The sequence below is a fragment of the Tamandua tetradactyla genome, chromosome 24 (assembly GCF_023851605.1).
Source record: "Tamandua tetradactyla isolate mTamTet1 chromosome 24, mTamTet1.pri, whole genome shotgun sequence".
Taxonomy (NCBI): Eukaryota; Metazoa; Chordata; class Mammalia; order Pilosa; family Myrmecophagidae; genus Tamandua; species Tamandua tetradactyla.
This window is the reverse complement of record NC_135350.1, coordinates 54,064,766-54,091,133: the sequence shown is the minus strand read 5'-3', so window position 1 is coordinate 54,091,133 and position 26,368 is coordinate 54,064,766. Positions and strand designations below refer to the sequence as shown.

General features: G+C 37.5%; 1 long non-coding RNA gene across 1 annotated transcript in view; it reads right to left on the bottom strand.

Annotated features, from left to right (window-relative positions):
- LOC143667976 (uncharacterized) overlaps positions 1-26,009 on the bottom strand; it is a 170,619-nt gene extending 144,610 nt beyond the window's left edge. The window contains exon 1 of the long non-coding RNA XR_013168212.1: positions 25,899-26,009. This is a non-coding gene — a long non-coding RNA (uncharacterized LOC143667976). The remainder of the gene's footprint in view (positions 1-25,898) is intronic.
- Between the last annotated feature and the right edge of the window lie 359 nt (positions 26,010-26,368).

Below are 26,368 nucleotides of genomic sequence, written 5' to 3'. Positions count from 1 at the left end.
AGAGCCTAATTCTGAAGGTATTTATGAGCTTACAATAAGACCAAATCGAAGGTAGAATCTACTTGCTCTTAGATTGAGATGAACATGTGATAAGTGTTATTCCCAGCAGTCATCCTAAAAACCAGCATCATAGGCAGATTTTATTTCCAGCTAATTTAGAAAAGCTTACCTAAAAACATCCTAAGATTCCCACTTAATCAAGAAAAGGTTCAGGGGCGGGGTCTCTCTCTAGAGAAAGGGGTTAAGCAGAGATATGGCCAAAGTCTCCTCTCTTGCTAGGCTCCTTCTCCTAATGAGACACAAAGCAGATGGATAAAGCAGCTGGATTTAGAACAGTGTTATTTGAGTCTTTTGGCTTGGTGTTTCCACAGCAACATCATATCTGCAATAAATAGACTTGTGATGAAACCCAGCCCGTCTGTTACCATAACGACATGATCACAGCAACGCGGCTACTATTCCTCCCATTTCTTCTCCACCAGTGACCATGATAACCATGCCATGATAACCATGCCACATACCTGCACTACCCAGATGGGCAAAGGTCCACCTTTGAACTTCTTTGATAGATATCTTATGTCTGGCTCCCCAGACAAAATACTAAGTTGAGGATTTGGAGGTAAGTGATTTATTAAGAATTTCTCCCAAGAAAAACCAGGAAGGAAGTGGGAGAAGTGGAACAGGAAAGAGGAGAAAGCCAAGTAGCAGTGGAACTCCAGGCAGAGTCCTGCAGCCTGACTCCATGGGGAAATTTGGAGAATAAGTTACACCACAGAGTTGCCTACACTTATTAGTTACCAGTTAAAGATTACCCCAAGGGGATATGTAAGTTCCCATGTATGCTTAGTCTTCTGCCTTTCTGGAAATCAGACTTCATGAGCATGAGGTTTCCAGAGAAGAGCCACAGCAAAACTACGTACCACCCAAAAAAGGTAAAATGAATTCCAAGAGTATATAAGCAGAGCATCGTCATTATCCACTACATCGGAAAGGCCTGGGGAACCATGGGAAGACAGATGTAAAAGAAAACATGAAGTTGACAATACCTACTTTCTTACACATCTCAAACGAGATTTGCTTAGAGTTATCTAGACTGGACTCTAAATACCGAGATCAACTAGCAACTACTGATCACCAATTGTTTGTCTAGCATAGGAGTGGGCATTATGGAAACATCAAGGAGTAGGGCCTGTGTGGTAGTTAGGTTCAGATGTCAACTTGTCCAGATGAAGGTGCCTAGTTTTATTGCAGTGGGCAGGAGCCAATGGCATGTGAACCTCATCTGTTACTGATTACATCTGCAGTTGGCTAGAAGGCATGCCTGCTGCAATGAATGATGTTTGATTTAATTGGCTGGAAGCTTAAATGAGAGAGCTCAAGATAGCACAGCTCAAGCAGCTCAGCATACCTCATCTCAGCACTTGCAGCTCAGCCCAGGCCTTTGGAGATGCAGAAAGGAATCACCCCAGGGAAAGTTGTTGGAACCCAGAGGCCTGGAGAGAAGGCCAGCAGAGATGGCCCTGTGCCTTCCCATGTGAGAAAGAACCTCTGCTGAAAGTTAGCTGCCTTTCCTCTGAAGAACTATACATTTTTAACTAAATAAATCCCCTTTTATTAAAAGCCAATCCATCTCTGGTGTGTTGCATTCCAGCAGCTAACAAACTAGAACAGATTTGGTACTGGAGAAGTGTGGTGGTGCAGCAGTTTGCAAATACCAGACATGTTGGAACAGTTTTTTGGACGGATAAGGGGAAGATTTGGGAGGAATTGTGAAGAGAATGATGGAGAAGTCCTGGAGTATTTGAAGAGACTATTGGTGTAAACAGAACCAGTCTGGACAAAGGGGGACACAAAAGGGACAAATTGGAGTTTGCAGAGTGAAAAACCATGGAAGCTTGGGTCTGAAGCCAAGAAACCTTGGGCCAGGAAAGTGGACCCACCCATATACATGGAGAGGGTGGGTTTGCCCTGAAGTCAGAGGATGAGTCTCTCACCTTGTTGCACTGCAAGAGTTGTGCCTCCTCAGGCCTTGGAGAAGGTACAGCATGCTCCTTAGAGACTGGGAGAGCCTGGCTGCTACCACATGGAAGGGTTGAACATGTGCCCCAGAAATGGCAGAGAGCCCAGGTGTGGACCTGATGCTTGGAGAGGGTGGAGCCGAGAGAAAGGTGGTCTCCTCAATGTCCCCCGAGGTTGATTTGGAAGGAGGCGGCCCACTGCGTAAGTCCTTGGAAAGGGTGGGGCTGACACTTTCTAAACCTAAGGATAAATGACTTTCAGACTTTGAAATCCAATGGCGTTTGCCCTGCAGGTTTTCAGAACTGTTTGGATCTTGTGACTCCTGTGTTCCCTCCAATTTCTCCCTATGGAAATGAAAACCTGTATCCTGTGGCTGTCCTCCTTTGCATATTGTCACCAGATAACTTGATTTGAGATTTATAGGTACACAACCAGAAGAGAATTTTTGCCACATTAATTTCATTTAAGGTGATGCATATGGTTGCCAAATTGACTAGGGGTGAACATGTGGTAGTTAGGTTCAGGCGTCAACTTGGTCAGGTGAAGATGCCTAGTTATATTGCTGTGGACATGAGCTAATGGCATGTGAACCTCATCTGTCACTAATTACATCTGCAGTTGGCTAGGAGGCGTGCCTGCTGCAATGAATGATGTTTGATTTAATTGGCTGGGGCTTAAATGAGAGAGCTCAACATAGTACAGCCCAAGCAGCTCGGCATACCTCTTCTCAGCACTTGCAGCTCAGCCCAGGCCTTTGGAGATGCAGAAAGGAATGACCCCAGGGAAAGTTGTTGGAACCCATAAGCCTGGAGAGAAGGCCCTGTGCCTTCCCATGTGAGAAAGAACCTCTGCTGAAAGTTAGCTGCCTTTCCTCTGAAGAACTGTATGTTTTTAACTAAATAAATCCTCTTTTATTAAAAGCCAATCTGTCTCTGGTGTGTTGCATTCTGGCAACTAGTAAACTAGAATGACCTGTAAGGTCTGGTTGACAAGCCTCGTGCTACCTAGGAGGGCAGCATATTTTGATGCAAGAATCAAGAAATTAGGAGTCGTAAAACTTTATGGCATGACAAATGAGGATGACTTGATATGCACATTGAAGAGAAGATTCACATATTGGAAAAGACAGATCCTCAACATTGACATTCAAAACTCCATGACCTGAGTTTGTTCCTGGACTATCCCTCACTTTCTGTGTGACCTTAGACAAGTTCACTAACATCTTTCAATATCAGATTTTTCTTCTGTAAAATGGGAATCTAAAGTCTTCCCAAGACTTCTACTTTTGGGAAGCTAGAGTAGACATAATTTTCCCTATTCCTCCCAACTGAAGATCCAGGACATTATATATAAAATGTTATAAGTGGCCAGGCAATGGTGGCACAGTGGCAGAATTCTCGCCTGCTATGCCAGAGACCCGGGTTCAATTCCCGGTGCCTGCCAATGCCAAAAAAAAAAAAAGTTAGAAGAAAACCCTCAAAAGTAAAGAGAAGAATTCGGACTAGCTAAGATCATCAGGACCCAAGGAATGACACAGTGGTGAATTCCCTGGGTTTTCTTTTTGCCTCAAATGTCCGAGATTTGGAGCTAAAGAAGCTAGCAATGTGGAAACACAAAAATACACAAACAGCAATAAAAAATGCCCCCAACAGAAGTCTGCTTTCTGTAACAAAGGTCCAGGAGAGGGTCAACCTAGCAAAATAGAAGGCATTTAAACAATAACTGTTTTATTCAATCTAAACACCACAGAAATTAAGGTGGCCACATTGCTCACGTTGTCCATGTGAGCAAAGGACAAGTGAGGAATCTAGACTTCCAACTTGCAAGATTGTAAAGAGGAATCCCAACACTGCTGCCTAAGTGGTGTATAAAGAAGGTCAAGTAAGGAGCTGGGACTTTCATCATACTAGCCAGTAACAAGCCTCTCCCCACTTCCCCTGCAGTGTCAGTGGAGACCACAGAGTGAATCTGAACTTCCACCCCTACCTTGCAGTAACAAGGCACCCTTTCCTCTTCCTACAGGGGTGGTATCATAAGAGAGACAGTGGAGAGTCTGGAGTTTTCACCACCACCCACCAATAATGAGGATACCCATCATGGTGTCAGTGAAGGCCACATGGAGATAGAACTTCCAACCCTGTTCAGCAGCAAGGAGCTCCCTCCTCAGGTGTTAGTGGAGGTGAGATGGAGAACCGGAACTTCTGTTTCACCCTAGCAGTGATGAGGCATCATCCACAATACCCTGACATATCAGTGTCAGAAAAAAGCCAAATAAAATAGAAGGTTTAAATAAGATCCAGAATCTCAGAACATAATATGAAAATGTCCATGTTTCAATAAAAAATCACTGTGTCCTCAAGAACCAGAAAAAGCTCAAACTTAATGAAAGAAGACAATCAATAGATGCCAAGACTGAGATGTCAGAGATGCTAGAAATATCTGAAAAAAATGCTTCTCTGAGAAATTACAAAATATATGAAACAAATGAAAAAACAGGAAACCTCAACAAAGAAATAGAAATTCTCACTAAAGATATGAAAGATATAAAAAAGAAACAAATGCCATTTTAGAACTGAAAGATACAATAAACAAAATTAAAAGCTCAGTGGATAAGTTCCCAATAGACTGGAGGGACAGAGGAAAGAATCAGTGAACTGGAAGAGAAAACAATATAAATTACCCAATCTGAACAATAAAGAGAAAATAGAATGAAAAAAAATGAACATAGACTCATAGACTTGTGGGAATATAATGAAAGATCTAACATAACAGGAGATTCATATCATCAGAGCCCAGGAAGGAGAGGAGAAAGAGGCTAGGTCTGAAAAGATGCTTGAAGAACTAATGGTTGAAAACTTCCCTAATTTAACAAGAGACATAATCCTACAGATTCAAGAAGCTGAGTAAAGCCCAAATAAGATACACACAAAGAAATCCACACAAAAGCATATCTTAATTGAAATTCTGAAAAATAAAGATGAAAAAATCTTAAAAGCCAGTCAAAGAGAAAAGAAACTTCATTAGAAAGCATGGAGGATTTGACTGTGGCTAAAAGGAGAAATTTTAGGATATATATGGACATACCTATATATATATCTAGAATTAAAAATTAAAAACAAAAAACAGAACTATGCAACACAGTGAACACTTACATAAATGATGGACTATACTTAATAGTACAATTATAAAAATATTCTTTCATGAATTGTAACAAATGTACCACACTAATGTAAGGTGTTAATAATAGGTGGGTGACAAAGCACAGGCAAATGAAATAAAAACAGATTAATGGGAGCTCCTCAAAATCAAATACTTTGTCAAAAAAGTGAAAAGGGAACCAACTCAATGGGAGAAAATATTTGGAAATCACACATCGGACAAAGGTTTAATATCCTATTTTCATAAAGAAATCATACAACTCAACATAAAAGAATAAACAACCAATTTTTAAATGGGCTAAAGATATCAATAGGCATTTTTCCAAAGAGCAAATACAGATGGCTCAAAAGCACATGAAGAGATCCCCATTTTCATTAGCCATAAGAAAAATGCAGATCAAGACTACAATGAGATACCACCTCACACCTATAAGAATGGCTGCTATTAAATAAACAGGAAACTACAAATGTTGGGGAGAATGTGGAGAAATTGGGACACTTATACACTGCTGGTGGGAATATATAATGGTACAGCTGTTATGGAAGGCAGTTTGGTGGTTCCTTAGGAAACTAAATATTGAGTTGCCCTATGACCCAACAATAGCACTACTCAGTATATACCCAGAAGAGCTGAAAGCAGTGACACAGACATTTGCACACTGATGTCCATAGCAGCGTTATTCACAATCACCAAAAGATGGAAATAATCCAAGTGCCCATCAACAGATAAGTGGCTTAACAAAATGTAATATATACATATGATGGAATATTATGCAGCAGTAAGATGAAATGACATCATGAAGCATATGACAAGATGAGTGAGCCTTGAGGACATAATGCTGAGTGAAATAAGCCAGACACAAAATGATAGCTACTGTGTGATTCCACTTTTATGACCATGGTAAAGCTAAAATTCTAGGTTTATAATACAAAATATAAAAGACTTAGAGATACATAGAAGTTAGAGATGGGCAAACCATTAGCTAATGTGGTTGAACTTAAATGTAAGGGAATAAATATAAGTGAATAGTGGGTCTGTAAGTAGTATTACCATATTAAAGGTGAACATGATTGAAAGGGACTGTATAGATGTACAGATTTGTGCATAGTGATGGTTTTATTTAAGCTGATATGCAGTCTACTCACCTTTTCATTATCTAGCAGTTTTGTACAGATAGCAATTTATTTTTAAACACTGCCAGGATATTTTCTAGCTGGTTTGTTATTGTTTTTTTTTGTTTTGTTTTTGTGTCTTTTTGTTGTGATTCTTGTTTTCACTTTTGTTGTAGTGTAGATCTGTAAATAAAACTGCAGTACTTAAAGTTTTAGCTTTCAGGAAAAAAACAAAGCAAGAACTCAGTATGTGCATGACAATTAGTTTGTTTGAGAGGAGAAATTTGAAGGAAGATGCCTTGGAGATAAGTCGGGTGGCTACTGTCAGGTTGTGGGAATTTCTTTTCCTACAGTGTACATGATTTTGTAAAAAGGAAGTATCTCTCACAAAATTGAGTGTAGGCAAACTACTAATAAATTTAGCTTTGTATTGTATGCTAGTTTAAAAAAGAAAATATGTAATATAACATTTTAAAAAAAGCTTTTATGATGGATTTTGTAAATAGATTTGTTACAGGATGACCTGTTCTCAAGTTGTGATCCTCCCACTTCAAATAGGTGTAATTTGAATAAATTTGCATGGTAAAAATCATTAAAATATATGATTTTTAAGAGTTAAGGATAATAATAATCATGGGGGGGTGGGTATATGAGAACTGTGTATTTTATGCATGATTTTTCTGTAAACCTACAACGTCTTTAATAAGAAAAGAAAAAGAAACCAGGGAGGACAGAAGAACATACATAATACTTTTCAGTTGTTGGGAAAAAAAACTGTTTAACCCACCATCATATACCCAAGTGAAAATATCCATCAGGAATTAAGGGGATTCAAGATACTTGCAAATGAAGGAAGCTAAGAGAATTTGCTGTCAGACATTCTCAGATGAAGGGAAACTAAAAAAAGTTGTTGCCAGCAGACTTGCCCTAAATGAATGTCTAAAGGGACATCTCTAAACAGAAATTAAACAGCAAACAAGGACACTTGGAGCATCAGAAAAGAACAAAAAAACATAGAAAACAAAAATATGGCTAAAATACAACAGTTTCCTTGACCTTTGAGGTCTCTAAAAAAATTAGACAGCTGAAGCAAAATCTTATAATGTTTTCAAAGTTGTTTTGGCTAAAAGGGTCCCTTGCAATACCATATAAATTTAAAGATTGGCTTTTCCATTCTCTGCAAAAAAAAAAAAAAAAAAAGCTGCTGAAATTTTGATAGGGATTATGTTGAGTCTGTTCATTGCTTTGGGTAATACTGACAACATCAAAATATTGTCTTTAAATCCATGAACATGGGATGTCCTGTTATTTATTTAGGTCTCCTTTAAGTTCTTTCAACAGCATTTTGCAGTTTTCAGTATATACATTTTTCACATCCTTAGTTAAATTTATTCCTAAATATAAATATTTTATTCTTTTAGATGTTATTGTAAAGGGAATTGCTTTTCTTATTTTTCTCTTCAGATTGCTCACTGATAGTGTATAGAAACACAATAAATTTTGTGTGTTGATCTTGTACCTGCCACTCTGATGAAGTCATTTATTAGTTTTAGTATTTATCTTGTTGATTCCTTTAGATTTTCTCTACTTAAGATCATGTTGTCTGCAAATGGAGATAGTTTTACTCCTTGTTTCCAATCTGGATATCTTTTATTTATTTTTCTTACCTAATTGCTGTGGATAGAACTTCTAGCATAATATTGAATAGCAATAGTGAAAACAGGCACCCTTGTCTTGTTCCTGATCTTAGGGATAAAGCTATGTGTATGATGTTAGCTGTAGGTTTTTCATACCTTCTATTCCTAGTTTACTTAGTCTTGTTTCATTAAGAAAGGGTGTTGGATTTTGTCAAATACTTTTTCTGCATCTATTGAAATAATAATATGGGTTCTTTCTTCATTTATTTATGTGGTGTATAACATTGATTTTTTTTTTTGTATGTTTAACCATCCTTGCATTCCTGGGATGAATCTCATTTGGTCAAGGTATATAATCTTTTTAATATGCTATTGGAGGGGGTGAAAGAGTAGTTCAGTGGTAGAATTCTAACCTGCCATGCGGGAGATCTAGGTTCAATTCCTGGTCCATGCACTGCCCCAAAAACAAAACAAACAAAAATTCAACAAATGGTGCTACAATAATGGGCTACTCACATGGAAAAATAATAAAATGTGACCTCACCATACAGCATACAATACCAATACACTATTGGATTTAGTTTGCCAGTATTTTGTCAAGTATTTCTCCATCTATATTCGTAGGAGGGAAATGGTCTATAGTGATTTTTGTGAGGTTTTTATCAAGCTTTGATATGAGAGTAATGCTGGCCTCATAGAATGAATTAGGGAGTGTTCCCTACTCTTGAATTATTTGGAAGAGTTTGAGAAGAATTGGTGTTAATTCTTCTTTAAATACTTGGTAAAATTCACCAGTGAAGCTACCTGGCTGTGGACATATCTTTGTTGGAAGATTTTTTAATTTTGATTATTAATTCAATTTCTGTACTTGATATAAGTTTGTTGAAGTTTTCTGTTTCCTCTTATGTTAGTTTAGGTAATTTGTGCAATTCTTGATATTTTCCCATTTGGTATAGATTTTCTAAGCTTTGGTGTACAATCGTTCATAATGTTCTCTTATAATCCTTTTTATTTCTATAAGGTCAATGTGAGGCCACCATTTCCATTTCTCATTTTAGTTTTTTGCATATTTTCTTTTTTCTTTGTCAGTTAAGCTAAAGCTTTGTAAATTTTATTGATTTTTTCAAAGAATGAACTTTTCATTTTAATTCTCTCAGTTGTTGTTCTGTTCTCTATATCATTTACCTTCATTTTAATCTTAATTAGGCCTTTCCTTTTGATAATTTTGGTTCTACTTTGTTCTTCTTTCTCTAGTTCCTCAAGATGTGAATTTAGGTCATTGATTTAAGATCTTTCTTCCTTTCGAATAAAGGCGTTCTTAGCTATAAATTTCCCTCTGAGAAATGTCTTTGTGGCAGCTCATAAATTTCATTGTATTGCAATTGCTTTCATTAATCTCCAAATATTTTCTAATTTCCCTTGTGATTTCTTTTTCAAGCCATTATATGTTTTAGAGTGTGCTGTTTAATTTCCACAGACTTTTAAATTTTCAAATTTTCTTCCTATTTTTTATTTCTAACCACATTCCATTGTGGTTGGAGAAATTCCTTTGTATGATTTCAACCAACAGTGTCTAATCAATATTTACAGAACAGTCCACCTAACAACAGCAGAATAACGTTTATTTCAAGTGACTACAACACATATACTGAGATATGCCACATCCTGAACCATAAAACTAACCTCAACAAATTTAAAAGAAATAAAAAAGAAAAAGAAATCATGCAGAGTATATTCTCCAAGCACCGTGGATCAAACTAGAAATCAATAACAAAAAAATAAAAATAACAGGAAAATCTTTAGCACTTTGAAACAAAACACACTTTTAATACTACATGAGTAAGTCTCAAGGGAAAGAAATAATACATTACATTGAATGAAAAAGAAAATGCAACATCTCAGCAATGCTAGTGGAAATTTATAGTACCAAATGCCATAAGAATTACATATTAAAAAGAGGAAAATCTCAAATCATATAATCTAAGTTTCTACCTTAAAAACCTAACAAAGAAGAGTATAATAAACCCAAACAAGCAGAAGGAAGAAAATAATAAACATAAGGTAAGAAATCAATAAAGTTGAAAACAGAAAAGTATACATTAAAAACAGTAAAACAGGATGCAGGTGTGGTTCAGTGGTAGAATGCTCATCTTTCATGTGGGAGACCGGGGTTTGATTCCTGGACCACGCACCTCCCCTCCCAAAAAAAAAAAAAAAAAAAAAAAACACAATAAAACAAAAAGCTGCCTCTTTTATTTAAAAAAATAAAAGACAAACCTCCAGCAAGACAGACAAAAGAAAAGAGAAGAGATACAAACTACTAATATTAGGAATGAAATGGGATATCACTACAAACCCCTCAAACATCAGAAAGAAGATAAAGGAATGCTATGAGCAACTCTACATATGTAAATTTCACAACTTAGAGAAAATGGTCCACTTCCTTGAAAAACACAAACTATCACAACTCACTTAATACTAAAGAGATCATTTGAATAATTCTATGACTATTATTGAAATTGAATTCCTGAGTTTTAAATTCCCAATTTAAAAAGTCTCCAGGTATAGATGGTTTCACTGAGAATTCCACCAAATGTTTAAAGAAAAACTAATGCCAGTTTTACACACTCTCTTCTAGAATACAGAAGAGGAGGAAACACTTCCCAATTCACTTTTAGAATCTGATATTATCCTAATATCTAAGTTAGGCAAAGACAGTAAAAATAGAATTATTGACCAATATTTCTCATGAACATAGACATCCAAATCCTTAATAAAATTATTATCAAAAGAGATTTAGCAATATATAAAAAGATTATGCACCCTGACTAAGTGGTTTTTATTCCAGGAATGCAATCTGGTTCAATATTTGAAAATCAATCAGTGTAATCCAGCATATTAACAGACAAAATAAAAAGATCATATGGCCATATCAACTAAAGCATAAAAAACATTTAACAAGCTTCAATACCCATTCATTATAAAAATTCTCAGAAAAATAGGAACAAAGGGAAGCTTCTTCAACTTAAAAAACAGTATCTTCAAAAAAGCCTATAGCTAACATTAAACTCAGCAGTGAGAGACTGAATGCTTTTACCTAAAATTATGAATAAAGCAAAGATGTCTACTCTCTCCACTTTCATTCAACATAATGGTGGGAATTCTAACAAGTGCAAAACAGCAATAAAAGAAACTCAAAGGCATAAATATTTTAAAGGAAGAAATAAAATTCCCCCTCATTACAGATGATATATTTTCATAGAAAATTCAATAACTAAAAAAAAAAACCCTAGAACCAATAAGTGATTTCAGTAAGGTCGCATGAAAGAAAATAAATATACAAAAGTTAATTGTATTTCTATATAGTGTCGACGAATACAAAACGCCAAAATTAAAAATGCATTACCATATACAATCACTCAAAAAAAGAAATATTGTTCTTGAACAGTTGTTCAAGGACAGTTACACAAATAATGCAAACCAACTCTTACACCATGGAACAACTAGAGAAAGGACAGAAAACAACTGGGACAGCAGTTTCAGGGTACAAGTGACCAGAGAGGGACTTCTACGTTCTATAGAGAAGACCTTGATGAAAGAGCAGAGAAATTAATTAAGAGGATGGGGTGAGAGTTTACACAGTCACGACTGTACCTGGGACAGGCAGGCTGCAGCATGCGAGCTGGGGTGGTTGCTGAAGGAGCAGTGCACTTCTTTCTGTCACCTCTGCAGCCAGCTTGGGAGATCTTCCCTCTCAGCTCCACAACTTGAAACTCCCATGTGGGAACCCAGAAGCCAGTAATCTTGATTTACCTACTCACAGAGACACAAAGTGCAAAACCCACCCACCCCACCCAACCAAGTCAGGCTGCTGTGGGTACCTGGTTTGGGCAGACACTGAGTAGCCCTCCCCTCAGGAGGGGATTCATAGAGCAAAGCCAGTCTCACAATTGGCCAGTGAAAGAAACACTCTCAGTACTGCTACCTCTATTCTTTCTCCACAGATGCCTGCAGCACTCATGGTGTGTACAGGCAGAGAAGTGGGGATGAGGGAGTGAGGCACCCTGCACTACCAGACACTCCTGGACTAGCTTTGGGCAGGGGACATTGAAACTCTCAGTCCCACGGCCCAAGGTCACGCCACACATGGACCCTGAGCACCACCAGATCCACCATGCCACGAGTGGATTCTCCACTGAGGTGCACAATCCCTGGGGTTGGAGGCTCTTAGCATGCATGGAGACTTGTGGCCTTGACTGGATTTGTACCTGATCTGGATCCTGCCTAACAAGTTTCCAGAGTTAAGAAGGGGTGGGCCTGAGGGAAAGAGGTGGCCAAAAAGCAATATCTGCTGGGAAGACATGGAAAGTGCCCTCTGGCAAACTGCCTTTCACCCTAGCATTAAACAAATCTTCAATTATAGTTGTACCTCCCACATGAGGTCCCAGCCTTGGTTTGGTGGGGAATTACTGACAAACAGATTACAAAAGGAGACCTTCAATGCAAATCCAAGCAACTACAAAATCTTAGATGAGTGAATGAAATCAACTTACAAAATAACCTTGTCAAGATAATCATAGGCCATGGAATCAACAGAAAATCACGAAGCATATGAAGAAGCTGGAGGAGACCCAGAATTTGGGACAACTAATCAAAGATGTTCATACAAATCTCCTAAATAATTTCAGTGAGTTTGCTAAAGACATAAAGGATATCAAGGAGGTACTAGAAGAGCATAAAGAAGAATTTGAAAGAGCAAATAGAAAAATAACAGATATCACAAAAAGGCAAGGTACTATTGATTAAATTAAAAAATACTAGAGACACACAACATCAGATTTGAAGAGGGAAAAGAAAGAATGAGTGAACTGGGGACAGAGCAAATGAATTCAAATGCACAAAAGAGCAAATGGTGAAAAAGATGGGAAAATTTGAATTGGGTCTCAGGGAAATGATGGACAACATGAAGCAGACAAATATAAGAATGACTGGTGTCCAAAAAGGAGAAGAGAAGAGTAAAGGGCTATGAAGATTATTTGAGGAGATAACTAGGGAAACTTCCCAATCCTTATAAAAGATATAAATATGCAAATCAAAGAAGTACAACAAATGCCAAATAAATAAATTCAAATAGACCCACTTCATGACACATACTAATCAGACTGTCAAATGCTGATGAAAAGGAAAGAATCCTGAAATCAGCAAGAGAAAAGTGATTCACCACATACAAGGGAAGCCGCATAAGACTAAGTACTGACTACTCATTGGGCACCCTGGAAGCAATAAGGCAGTGGTATGATTCTGAAAGAGGAAAACTTCCAGCCAAGAATTCTTTATCTAGCAAAGTTGTCCTTCAAAAGCAAAGGAGATTTCAAATTTTTCACAGATAAACAAATGCTGAGGGAATTTGCCAATAAGAGACATGACCTGCAAGAAATATTAAAGGGAGTTCTGTGGCTAAAAGAAAAGAGAGTTCTGGAAGAGGGCATAGATTTGAAGAGAATTAGTAAGGGTAACTTAAAGGGTAAAAAGAGAGAGAAAAAAATATTCATTGCAGATAAACACCAAAGAATAAGATGGTTGAATCAAAAACTGCTTTTACTGTAATAACTTTGAATATTAATGGCTCCCCAATTAAAAGACACAGTGTTCCAACCCAGCACAAGCCCAAAATCAAAAAAACACACCAGGAAAAAGTTCCCCATGAGTTTAATTTGGGATTTACTATGAGGAGAAGCTTTTTCCCAATGGTGGGTGTTTAGGAAATAGAAATCAGTGATCCACAAAAAACAAGAGGAAGGGGACTTCCTTATATGGAAACCTCATAAGAAGTCTCAACTGAATGTTGTGAAAGATGATTACCAACAGTGATTAGGCTCAGTGACCTTCAACTTGTCTGGTCATGTAGGCTACTGCACGCTCAAGGCTTCACCCTTTTCCCTAATGGAGTAGGGTTCTGACCCTGGGGCTGCCACACACAGATTGGCAGAATGGATTTTAAAGTCTGACTCTGACCCAATGATACAAATAGGTTGAAAGTGAAAGGATGGAGAAAGGTATTCCATGCAAGTAATAACCAAAAGAAAGCTGGGGTAGTTATAATAATATCAGACAAAATAGACTTTAAATATAAAGATATTATAAAATGGAGACTACATATTAATAAAAAGGGCAATTCACCAAGAAAAAATAAGAATCATAATTGTTTATGGAAGCAATCAAGAAACTCTGAAATACAGAGGCAAACATTGGCAAAACTAAAGGGAGCTATAGACGCTTCTGCAATAATGGTAGGAGACTTCAATACACCACTCTCCTCTATAGATAGAACAACCAGAGAGAGGATCAATAAGGAAATAGAGAACCTAAACAATGTGATCAATGAATTAGAACTATATAGATTGTCACACCTCAAAACACCAGGTTACATATTCTTTTCTGGTGCTCATGGAATGTTCATCAGGATAGAACTTATGCTGGGCCACAAAACAGGTCTCAATAAATTTTAAAAGATGGAAATTATTCAGAGCACTTACTCCATCCACAATGGAAGGAAGCTGGACATCAATAGCCACCAAAGAACCAGAACTTTCACAAAATATATGGAGATAAAATAACACTCTCTTAAACAATCAGTGGGTCAAAGAAGAAATTGCAAGAGAAATTAGTAAGTATCTGGAGCCAAATGAAAACATTAACACAGCATATCAAAATTTATGGAAAATGGCAAAGGCAGTGCTAAGAGGGAAATATATTGCCCTAAATGCTTATACTAAAAAGAAAGAAAGGGTGGTGCGATGGTGGCTTAGTGACAGAATTCTCACCTGCCATGCTGGACACCCGTGTTCGATTCCCAGTGCCTGCTCATGCAAAAAAAAAAAAAGAAAGAAAGAAAGAGGAAAAATCAAGGCCATGGTTCTCATCTGGAGAAACTAAAGAAAGAATAGCAAATTGACCCAAAAACAAATAGAAGAAGAGAGCTAACAAAAATTATAGCAGAAATAAATGAATTGGAGAACAAAAAGAAATAAATCAATAAAGCCAAAAGTTGGTTCTTTGAGAAAATCAATAAAATCTATGGACCCTTAGCTAGGCTGACAAAGGAGAAAAAAAGAGAGAGAGAATGTAAATAAATTAAATCAGAAATGAGAGGGAGGTCATTACCATGGACCCTGAAAAAAAAAATCACAAGAGGACACTATAAACAACTATACACTAATAAACTAGACAGCTTAGATGAGATAGACAATTTCCGAAACAAATGACCAACCTACCTATACTGACTTGAGAAGAAATAAATACCTCAATAGACAAATTGCAAGTAAAGAGATTCAATCGGTCATCAAAAACCTTCCTGTAAAGAAAACCCCACTGCAGTGCAATGGTGGCTCAGCAGGCAGAATTTTTGCCTGCCATGTCAATGACCTGGGTTTGATTTCCAGTGCCTGCCCGTGCAAAAAAAAAGAAAAAAAGAAAGAAAGAAAAGCCCAGGGTCAGATGACTTCACAAGGGAATTTAAACAAACATTCCAAAAATAAACACTATTCCTGCTCAAACTCTTCCAAAAAGTTGAGGAGAAAGGGAACACTACCTAGCTCAATTTATGAAGATGACATCAGTCTAATACAAAACCAGATAAAGATACTACAAGAAAGGAAAACTTCAGGCCAATCTCCCTAATGAACATAGATGCAAAAATTCTCAATCAAAATACTAGCAAATCAAATTCAATGACAGATAAAAAGAATATACACCACAACCAAATTGGATTTAGTCCAGGCATACAAGAGTGGTTCAACATGAGAAAATCAATCAATGTAATAGAGCACATTAACAAACTGAAAGGGAAAAATCCCATGATCATCTTGATTAATGCTGAAAAAGCATTCGACAAAATTCAGCATCCTTTTCTAATAAAAACACTTTAAAATAGGATATGAAGGAAAATTCCCTAATATGATAAAGGGTATATATGAAAAACTCATGGACAGCATCATACTCAATGGTGAGAAGCTGCAAGCCTTCCCCCTAAGCTAGGGAATGAGACAAGGATGTCCACTCTCACCACTATTATTCAACACTGTGCTAGAAGTTCTAGTGAGAGCAATCAGGCAGGAAAAAGAAATAAAAGGCATCCAATCAGAAAGGAAGAAATAAAACTCTCATTATGTCATGCTCCTATATTTGGAAAATCCTGAGAAATCTATGACAAAGCTACTTGAGTTAATAAACAAATTCAGCAAAGTGGTGGGATACAAGATTAATGTGTAAAACTCAGTAATGTTTCTATACACTAGTAATGATTTAACTGAGGAGGCAGTTAAGAAAAAAATTCTATTCACAATAGCAACAGAAAGAATCAAATATCTAGGAATAAACAAACCCAGGGGTGTGAAGGACCTCTACACAGAAAACACTGCTAAAAGAAATCAAAGAAGACTTAAATAAATGGAAAGACATTCATGAATGGGAAGGTTAAATTTTGTTAAGATGGCAATTCAACACAAATTGATCTACAGATTCAATGCGATACCAATCAAAATTCCAACAACTGACTTTGAAGACTTGGAAAAGTTAGTTATTAAATTTATTTGGAAGGGAAAGGGGCCTCAAATAGCCAAAAATATCCTAAAAAATAAGAAGGAAGAATGAATCGGGAGGACTTAGTTTCTGACTTTAAAGCTTATTATAAAGTCACAGTGGTCAAAACAGTGTGGTACTGGTGCAAAAATAATAGACATATTGATCAATGGAATTGAATTGACAGTTCAGAAATAGACCCCCAGATGTATGGTCAGTAGATTTTTGACCAGGCCCCCTACTGAACTGTGACAAAATAGTCTCTTTGATAAATGGAGTTGGGAGAATTGGACATCCATATCCAAAGAAATGAAAAAGGACCCCTACCTTACACCTCATACAAAGTGGATCAAAGATCTAAATCTAAGAGCCAGTACCATAAAACTTCTAGAAGAAAATATAGAGAAACATCTTCAAGAGTTAGGAGAACCTACCTCTTCCCCAGAATCTCTTTGTCACTAATTTTCCAATCATGCTCCTTCCAAGTCCTTAACCATCCAGCCAAAGTATTAGCAACGGCCTATGAGTCAGGATACAAATGCACCTCTGGCCAGTTCTCCTTCCAAGCAAAATGGACAACCAGGTGCACTGTTCGAAGTTCCACCCACTGGGAGAATTTTCCCTCACCACTGCCCTTTAAGGACATTCCAGAATGGGGTGGTAGTGCTGCACCTATGCACATCCAGGTGATCCTTGCATATCATGCAGAACCATCTCTAAACCATGCTTGAGTTTTCTCTTCCTCAGTCAACTGTTTGTAAGGAACTCCCAAGAGCTCTGGGCTGAGAAAGAGAAGGTAATGTGGCAGAGTGAGGGGCCATAGGCATTTGGATCACTTCCTCTAGTAATTTATTTGTGCCTTCAGGACCTGCTCAAGCCCTGTGTCTAATATATCATTTCCATTTTTTGATGGAGTGCTGCTGTGCACCAATGGCTTGATGGGTCAGTCAACACCTAACTCTTGATAGGCAACTCAGGCCTCATGTAACTTGGTGGATCATGGTTAAGCATTCAGTCTCTATTAAGGCCCAGTAACGGGCTAAAAGATGTTTCTCAAAAGGAGAGTAGTTATCTACAGAGGATGGTAAGGCTTTGCTCCAAAATCCTAAGAGTCTGCATTGTGATGCTCCTGTAGGGGCCTGCCAAGGCTTCAGACAGTATCCCTACTTGCCATTGACACTTCCATCACCATTGGATCTGCTGAATCATGTGACCCAAGTGACAGAGCAGCTTGCACAGCAGCCTGGACCTGTCTCAGAGCCTCCTCTTGTTCTGGTCCCATGTAAAACTAGCAGCTTTTGTGGTTACTCGGTAAATGGGCTGGAGTGGCACACTCACATGATGAATATGTCATCTCCAAAATCCAAAGAAGCCAACTAGGTGTTGTGCCCCTTATTTGGTCATAGGAGGGGCCAGATGCAATAGCATATCTTTCACTTAGAAAGGATCTTTCGCCTTAGAAAGGCTATCTTGACATGGCCCACACCACTGGACACCTAGGAATTTCACTGAGGTGGAAGTTCCCTGTATTTTTGTTGGATTCATCTCCCATCCCCTGACATGCAAATGCCTTACCAATAAGTTTAGAGTAGTTGCTACCTCTTGCTCACTATGTGATTTGCTCAAGCAATGATACCACATCTGGAACAGTACCTACAATTGGAGTCACCACCTAGTTAAATTTACAATAACCCACTGTAATATTCCAAGACCCATCTGTTTTCTGGACAGGCCAAATAGGAGAGTTGAATGGGGATGTGGTGAGAACATCCACCCCTGCACCCTTCAAGTCCTTAAGAGTGGCACTAATCTCTGCAATCCCTCCAGGAATTCGGTATTGCTTCTGATTCACTATTTTGCCAGGTAGGGGCAGTTCTAGTGGCTTCCACTTGGCATTTCCTACCATAACAGCCCTCACTTCATGAATCAGAGAACCAATGTGGGATTCTGCCAGTTGTTGAGTATGCAGATTTCAATTATGCATTCTGGAACTGAGGAAGTGACTACAGAATGGGTCTGGGGACCCACTGGATCCACTGTGAGATAGGCCTGAGCTAAAACTCCATCAAACACCTGACCTTCATAAGCCCTACTCTGGTGAACCAGATGATGTTTTGTGTCTTCTGGAATTAGTGTCACTTCTGAGCCATTGTCTAATGGTCCCAGAAATAGCTGATCATTTCCTTTTCCCCAGTGCACACTCCTGGTAAAAGACCATAGGTCTCCTTCGGGAAGGCTGGGAGGAAGGCTGGCAGTGTAAATTTTAGACAGTGTAAGAGGGTCCTTCCCCAAGTGTACCATGGCCCTCCCCTCATTCGAGGGGCTCTGGGTCTGTAAACTGTCTCAAGTCTGGGAATTGATTAAGGGAACTTCGCTCTCTACTTTTGTAAATCAAGTTAAACTTCTGTTCACTTGCCCTAGAATTCTTCTGCTCCTACATCTCGAACAAGAATTTAGTAGACTGCCCATCTATTTTACCTCTAGGTGCCCCATGATCTGCTAGCCAATGCCATAAGTCTCTGTGAGTCAGATTATTTTGACTGCTGCTTTGAGTCTGCTGTCCATTATTGTGGCCATGCCCATCTTGTCTATGGCGATTAACTGTTGCCACATGGCTTCTACCAACTCAGGATCCCATCATCCCCATTGTGTTTAAGGATTCCAGCTCAGTGACAGCAGTTCCTACAGTAATATATGACCTACACAAAAAGGCAACTACAGAACTCTTCAGGATGGTGAAGCTAGTCTCACAAGTTTATTCTCAAGGTTCTGGGGAAAGAGGTGTCCTCTGGACATTTCTGGGTTGTGTGAGCAGGTCTTCCATAATAAATCCACTCTAACATTCCAATCTCTCTAAGCCTCTGGATCCCCTCATCTACATTATACCAGATAATGTCAGCCATCCTTTATCCATGTTTCAGCCAACCATCCAAACAAAGTGTCAATGCCCTTTCTAACCCCTTGAGCTACAACATTGAATGCAGAATCTCTGCTTAGTGGAACCCCTTGAGCTATGACATTGAATGCAGAATCTCTGCTCAGTGGGCCCATATCAATAAATTCAGCTTGGTCCAACTTTATATTCCTTTCATCATTATCCCACACCCTTAATATCCATTCCCACACATATTCTTCTGATTTCTGTCAACATAGATTAGAAAACCCATGCAGTTCTTTTGGCATATAGCATACCTTCTCATGGATCACACTTTGTACCTCACCTTTTGGGACTTGTTTGGACTTTAGTTAGAGGGCTTGAAGAAAAAAGGAATGGTGGGTGTGGGTTATGAAAAGAAATAGAAGTGTCTCTCAAGCCAATTACCTCAGGGCATTCTGTGAAATTTCATCTGGTGAAACAGGACTAGTCACCCTGGACAGAGGAGTAAGGGCTGTTTCCCCAAGGGAGGTGGTTACAGAGTTAGCAGGCACTGATGGGCTAATCTCATTAGGTGGAGGCTGGATGGCACACTCCTCTGGGAGGTCTACAGGCCAAGAAGCTGTTTTCTCAAGGCAGGCTTGAGGCCCAGAAGCTCTTTCCTCAGGGCAGTCCATTACACGTCTATCAAGCAAAGTCTCAGCAAATTCCAGAGATTCCATCTCCCCATCGCCATCATTATCAAGTCATATATCATCATTCATGTTTCAAGACCCCATTCTTTTCCAATGAAAGCCCTTTAACAACAGACACCTGTAAGGTTGAGATTTTAGTTTACATCATAAATCTGCTACTCATACAATGAGGCTCTGTGTCTGGTTTTCAGAGATCTCAAGTCTGTGACCACAGGAAATAAAATTTTCTTTCAGAACACACATGGAAACTTTTACATTGTTCACACAGAACTTAAGGTACAAATTTGAAGGCTTCAGCTCATCCCTTCCCTCATCACTGTATCCATTGTATCTAACAACAGCTTCCAACATCATGATACCTCTTAATTTCATGTCAAAAACACTCTCACCCACAGCCTTGCCCCCTATAAACATACAATTAGCAGAATCTAATGGTGATATTTTATCTATCTCTTTTGCTAATTCACCCCATGGACTGTCACTGCCATCTTGATTACTGGAAACAGAGTCATTAGTGCCTCTGAGTCTAATCAGAGTAGAAAGCCAATTTTAAAAACACATTTTTAAGATTCTGTTATGCAAGAACCACTCCTGGGACCAAGCTGTGTTAGCCAGGGTTCTCTAGAGAAACAGAACCAACAGGAGATATCTGTAAATAAGAGATTTAAAAGGTGTCTTATACAACCATAAAAATGGAAGGAGTTCAAAATCCATAGGGCAGGCTGTGTAGCTGGCAGCTCTGATGAAGTGCCTGGGCAAACGCCACAGGAGAGGCTTACTGGCTGAAGAATCAGTGAAAGAGTTTCTCTTCTTCCTTAAAAGCCTTCAACTGGATGGATTATCTTGTAGGTGGGGGACGTGCCTTAGTTGATCACAGATGTAATCAGCCACAGATAAAACCAACTGACTGATGATTTAACACACCAGCCTTCCAGTTTATCATACAGCCACAAAATATCCTTGCAGCAACAGTCAGGCCAGTGATTGCCTGACCAGACAACTGGGCATCATCACTTTGCCAAGCTGACACCAGAACCTACCCATCACAGGCAGCATTATTCATGATAGCCAATGGATGGAGGTGGCTGAGGGTCCATTAACTGAGGAGCCGAAGGGCAAGCTGTGATGTATATGTACAATGGAGTATTATGTGACTATAGAAAGCAATGAAGAATGAAGTCATGAGATGTGCAACAAGGTAACTGAAACTGGAAGACATTATGTTGAGCCAAATAAGCCAGAAACAAAAAGACAAATATTGTATGGCCTTATTTAGAAAATGCTTATAAGAAAAGTAGGGCCTAGGCTGCAAGCTCTTAACAATAGTCACATTTGCTCCTGAGTTTATATATTATTTCTAAATTCTGAGATGCTGTGCTCTTCAGATATAACTTGGTAGTTTTTTGGATCTATAGGTAGCTGTGTGACACCTAAGACTCAGAGTTAGAGTTCTACAGTTCTGAAAGTCAGCATTACTCCACATACTAACTGTTAAACAAGATGAAAAAGAGATAAGGCTTAAATTAGAGATGTGAATGAAGCCGATCTGGTTAGGACTGAGGTAAATCAGAATACAGGGTAAAGGGTGATATTGCCTGTATTTTCAAACTTCAACTTCTGTATGAGACCAAAGGAAGAGATGTTTATTCTGTCCAAAATTTGAATTTTCTGTTGCACACTATCTATTGTAACCTGCCTGGCCAGTTTGTTTAAACAACCTAAATATATGGAGCTTAGAATAAGAATTGAGATCTGATGATTCTATATAGCTTAACATAATACCATGTTATAGTTCAGAGTCCTTTGGGCAGATAATAAAATATATTTGCAAAGTCCTTTGAGGGACTGGAGAAAAAAATATGGAACTATTAAACTTCTCGACCTGGGAAATTCGTGATATTCTCTTAAGCACTGAGGACTCCCAGTTTAATAAGCCAAGCCCTCAATCTTGAGGCTGGCCCTTATGAAACTTATTTCTGTAATGATCAGCTAAGCCTACTTAAATAAGAGTCTTATTTAAGAGTCTTAGACACTCCTAAGAGTCTTTTGTTGCTCAGATGTGACCTCCCTCGAAGCCAAACTCTGTAAATAAACTTAATACTCTCCCCCAACATGGGACATGACTTTCAGGGATGCACCTGGCCCTGGCACCATGTGATTAAGAATGTCTGCTTGGCCAAAAGGTGGGAAAGAAATGTACTAAAATTAGGTTTCAGTAGCTAGGAAATTTCAAATAGAGTAGAGAGGTCATTCAAGAGGTCACTCTTATGCAAGATTCAGTCAGATATTATAAAGTGCCATACTGTACCAAGCCCCAACCAACTAGTATTTCTGAGAAACTAAAAAAAAAAACAGAGTCTACTAGGACTTTATAAATCATTTACTTATTAAGTTTATTTTTCAGAAACTTGAAACCTCCAGATTGTTCCTATGTCAGATAAGCCCTGAAACTTAGAGGTACCAGTCTCTCCCAGAATATCAACCAGTTGCATTTCCCTACTCATTCTAATTTTTTCATGTTGAAAAGGGCTGTCAACATTATAGGGTAAGGAAATGCACTGAAGATTGAGAGAATGATCATAAGAGGAAAAGCTATAACAGAGAAGTTAGGATTTAATAAACAATTATGACTATTGAATTATATATATATATATATTCCTTTTTAGTTTCCAGTGTATTTGAACAGCCAGAAAGAAATACCTGAAATTGTGGAACTGTAACCTGTATTATACTTTGAAATTTGCTCTATAAAATCTTGTTAAAATGTACTTCGAAATGGATCACTTTTCTGTATATATATTTCTCAATAAAAATTTTTTTCTCAAAAAAAAGTTTTTAAAAATCTAAGCAAGATCTTTTGTAAATACAGACATGTTATTCTAAAATTTATATAGAAATTTTATAAAAAACAAGAATAGCTAAAACAATTTTGCAAAAGAAGATAGTGAGAGGAATCAGTAGATCGAATTTCAAGATTTATTATATAGCTATATTAATCAAAACTGTATCAAAACCCAGTAGTGGAGGGTAAGATATACAGATCAATAAAACAGAACCTGGAAGTAGATCCACATGAATATGTCTATTACATTTTTGACAAAGGTGCAAAAGCAGGAAAAAAGAAGGAAAGAGAGACTTCTTCACAAACAGTACTGAAATAACTGGACGTCCTTAGGAGGCAAAATACGAAATCCTTATCCTAAGTCTCATACCTTACCCCAAAATTAATCAAAATGTATCATGCACTTAAAGATGTAAAACTATAAATATTTTAGGAGAAAAAGAGAAAATCTTTGGAATCTAGGGCTAGTCAGAGTTTTTAGCCCTGACACCAAAGCATGAATCATGTAATGAAAAATTGATAAATTGGACTTCATTGAAATTTTAAAATTTTGCTCTGTGAAAGACTCAGTTAAGAGGATGAATGAAAAGACATGCTACAAACTAGGAGAAAATATTTGCAAATCACATATCCTACAAAGGACTGATGTCTAGAATATATAAAGAACTCTCAAAACTTAGCAGTGAAAATACAAACAGCCCAATTAGAACATGGGCAAAAGACATGAAGAGACATTTCACCCAAGAACATGTACAAATGGCACGCAAAAAAAAGATGTTCAACATCATAGCCAGTAGGAAATTAAAAATTAAAACCTTGATGAAAAATCACTACTCACCTATCAGAATAGCTAAGAAAAAAATAAATCGCGCCAACACCAAATGCTATCAAGGATAAAGAGAAACAGAATCATTGCTGGTGGAAATGTAAAATGGTATACCCGTTTTGGAAAACAGTTTGACAGTTTCTTTTAAAATATCCATACAATTACCCAGGAAATGCACATCGATCCTACAGAAATGAAGACCCATGTTCACACACAAAAAAGTGGTTTTTAGCATTTTTATTCATTGTAATCCAAAACTGGATGGTTAGACAACTGTAGTGTATCCATATCATTATATACTAACCAGCAATACAATCAAGAAACAAGCTGTTGATGCATAAAACTACCCAGATCAATCTCCAGAGAGTTATGCTGGGTTTAAAAAAAAGCCAATCCGAAAAAGTCGTATACTATATGGTTCCATTCATACAAACATTCCTGAAGTAACAAAATTCTAGAAATGTAGAACATAGTAGTTGCCAGGTGTTAAGGAGGGAACGGGTGCCAAAGGGTAGTAGGTGTGGTTACAAAAAGACAACATGATAGATATGTTCTGATTCTTAACTGTGTTGTTGTCAATATCCTGGTTGTGATGGGCAATAGTTTTACACGATGTTACCACTGGGGTACACTAGGTAAAGGATACACCTGATTTCTCTGTTTTATTTCTTACAACTGCATGTGAATCTATAATTACCTCAAAATTAAAAATTTATCAAAAATATAAAAAACACTACTCTGCCAGATCTGCTTCTAGCCAAGACAGAGTAACAGAGCCTGAGTTTATCCTGCAATTTGAAAAAACCTGATAAAATATATGAAACTTAGTAAATGTAAGAATACAGAACCAAAATTCTAGACATGGAAGGGGAGGAGAGAGAAACCAAAGTGTAGGTAAGAGAGAAGAGATAAGGTAGAGCATGCTAGGATATTAGACTTTTCAGGGGAAAGATGAAGAAATTCATTAGAAAACAAGACATATTATAGGTATTAATGTTGGTACAACCATCAGGAGAATAAAAATAGAATGTATAACTTTCTAACCTGTAGAAGAAAACTTTATCCAATGGAAGGCGGGAAAATTGGTGTAAGTGGCAGGAGGGGTGGGATGTAGGAGGATAGAAAAAGAAAATATATCAAACAGAAAAGAAAACATGAAACAAAATGACAGAAATAAGTTCTAAATAATAGTATTATAGCAAATGTAAATTAAATTTTAAGTTTAAATGATAAAAAGAAGAATAAAATCCAAAAACGTATTAATCACAAGAGCCACACTTAAAACAAGTTTATGTGGACAGAATGAAAATGAACCGAACCCAGGTCTCTGGCATTGCAGATGAGAATTCTGCCACTGAGCCACGATTGCACCGTCCTACATATAATTTTTTGTATGCAGCAAAGATAGAGATGGATGGATGGATGGATACGGTATATGATAGATATATCAATGATAGGTAGAAAAATTGAAAGGACAAAAAAATCAGCTTGTCACATTGAACATTTGCATAATTTATGGCTTAGCAATTCCACTCCTGAGTGTATACCCAAGAGAAACCCTTGCCCCTGAGCACTAAAATGTAGCACTATTTTAATAGCAAATGAAATGGTATATTCAAATGAAAAAATACTTTACATTACTGAAAATGAATAAACAGCTGTGTATAACCTGGATGAATTTGAGTAGCACAATGCTGAGGGATAAAAGCAAATACCACAAGACTACATACAGCATAATGCACTCTTTCTAAAAATGTAAAACCAGCTAATAATAAGCAATATGTTGTTTGGACATACACATATATTTGATAAAAACTATTTTTTAAATCATGGAAATGAAAAACAAAATTCAGCCTAGTGATCTCTGAGGAAAGGCAGGACACAAAACTTGCCTACACACAGACTGCCAAAAAAGCCCATATATAGATATAATTATATTTATATATTGTATATTATAAATATTATCATATTATCACACTATGAAAGGATAACTAATTAAAATACTTGGGCTTCTCAGATCTGACTTTTTTTTTTCCACACATTTTAAGATTTAGCTTTTAAAAACTGAGGCTCTTCAAACTGCTGGTGAAAAGTCTTTGTAAGATAAGGAGAAAATATTCCCACTTCCCCCGAGTCAGAAAAGCACAGAGTACCTGCATCATGACACTGTTCTAACAACGTTAATTCTAACAAAGATATGTCAGACATCCAGACTTCAGAGGCTGTTATATCCTGGGGAAACGGTTCTTAATCTTTAAGAGTCTTAGAATGTTGATTGGTTGTGTTGTACGTGTTGCCCTGGTGATAATATTTAAATCAGCATCTTAAAGATAGAAATACTTGTTGACTTTCTTTGTTAAGCCAGAAAAAGATCATTGGCACTTAAAGATGCCTAGGGAAAACAAGCAAAATGATTTTTCAATTTATTTTTTACACAGAGTTTAATTGAAAATAGTCTTATTTAAATAAGACTATTTAAATCATAGGGAAAATTATAAGCTACTCAGAACAGAATGACAATGAAAGTACTATATATTAAAATCTGTGAGATTCACCTAAATTGGTTCTTGGGGGGGGGCGGTTTATATCTGCAAGGAAGATTAAAAACGAATTAACTGTTTCT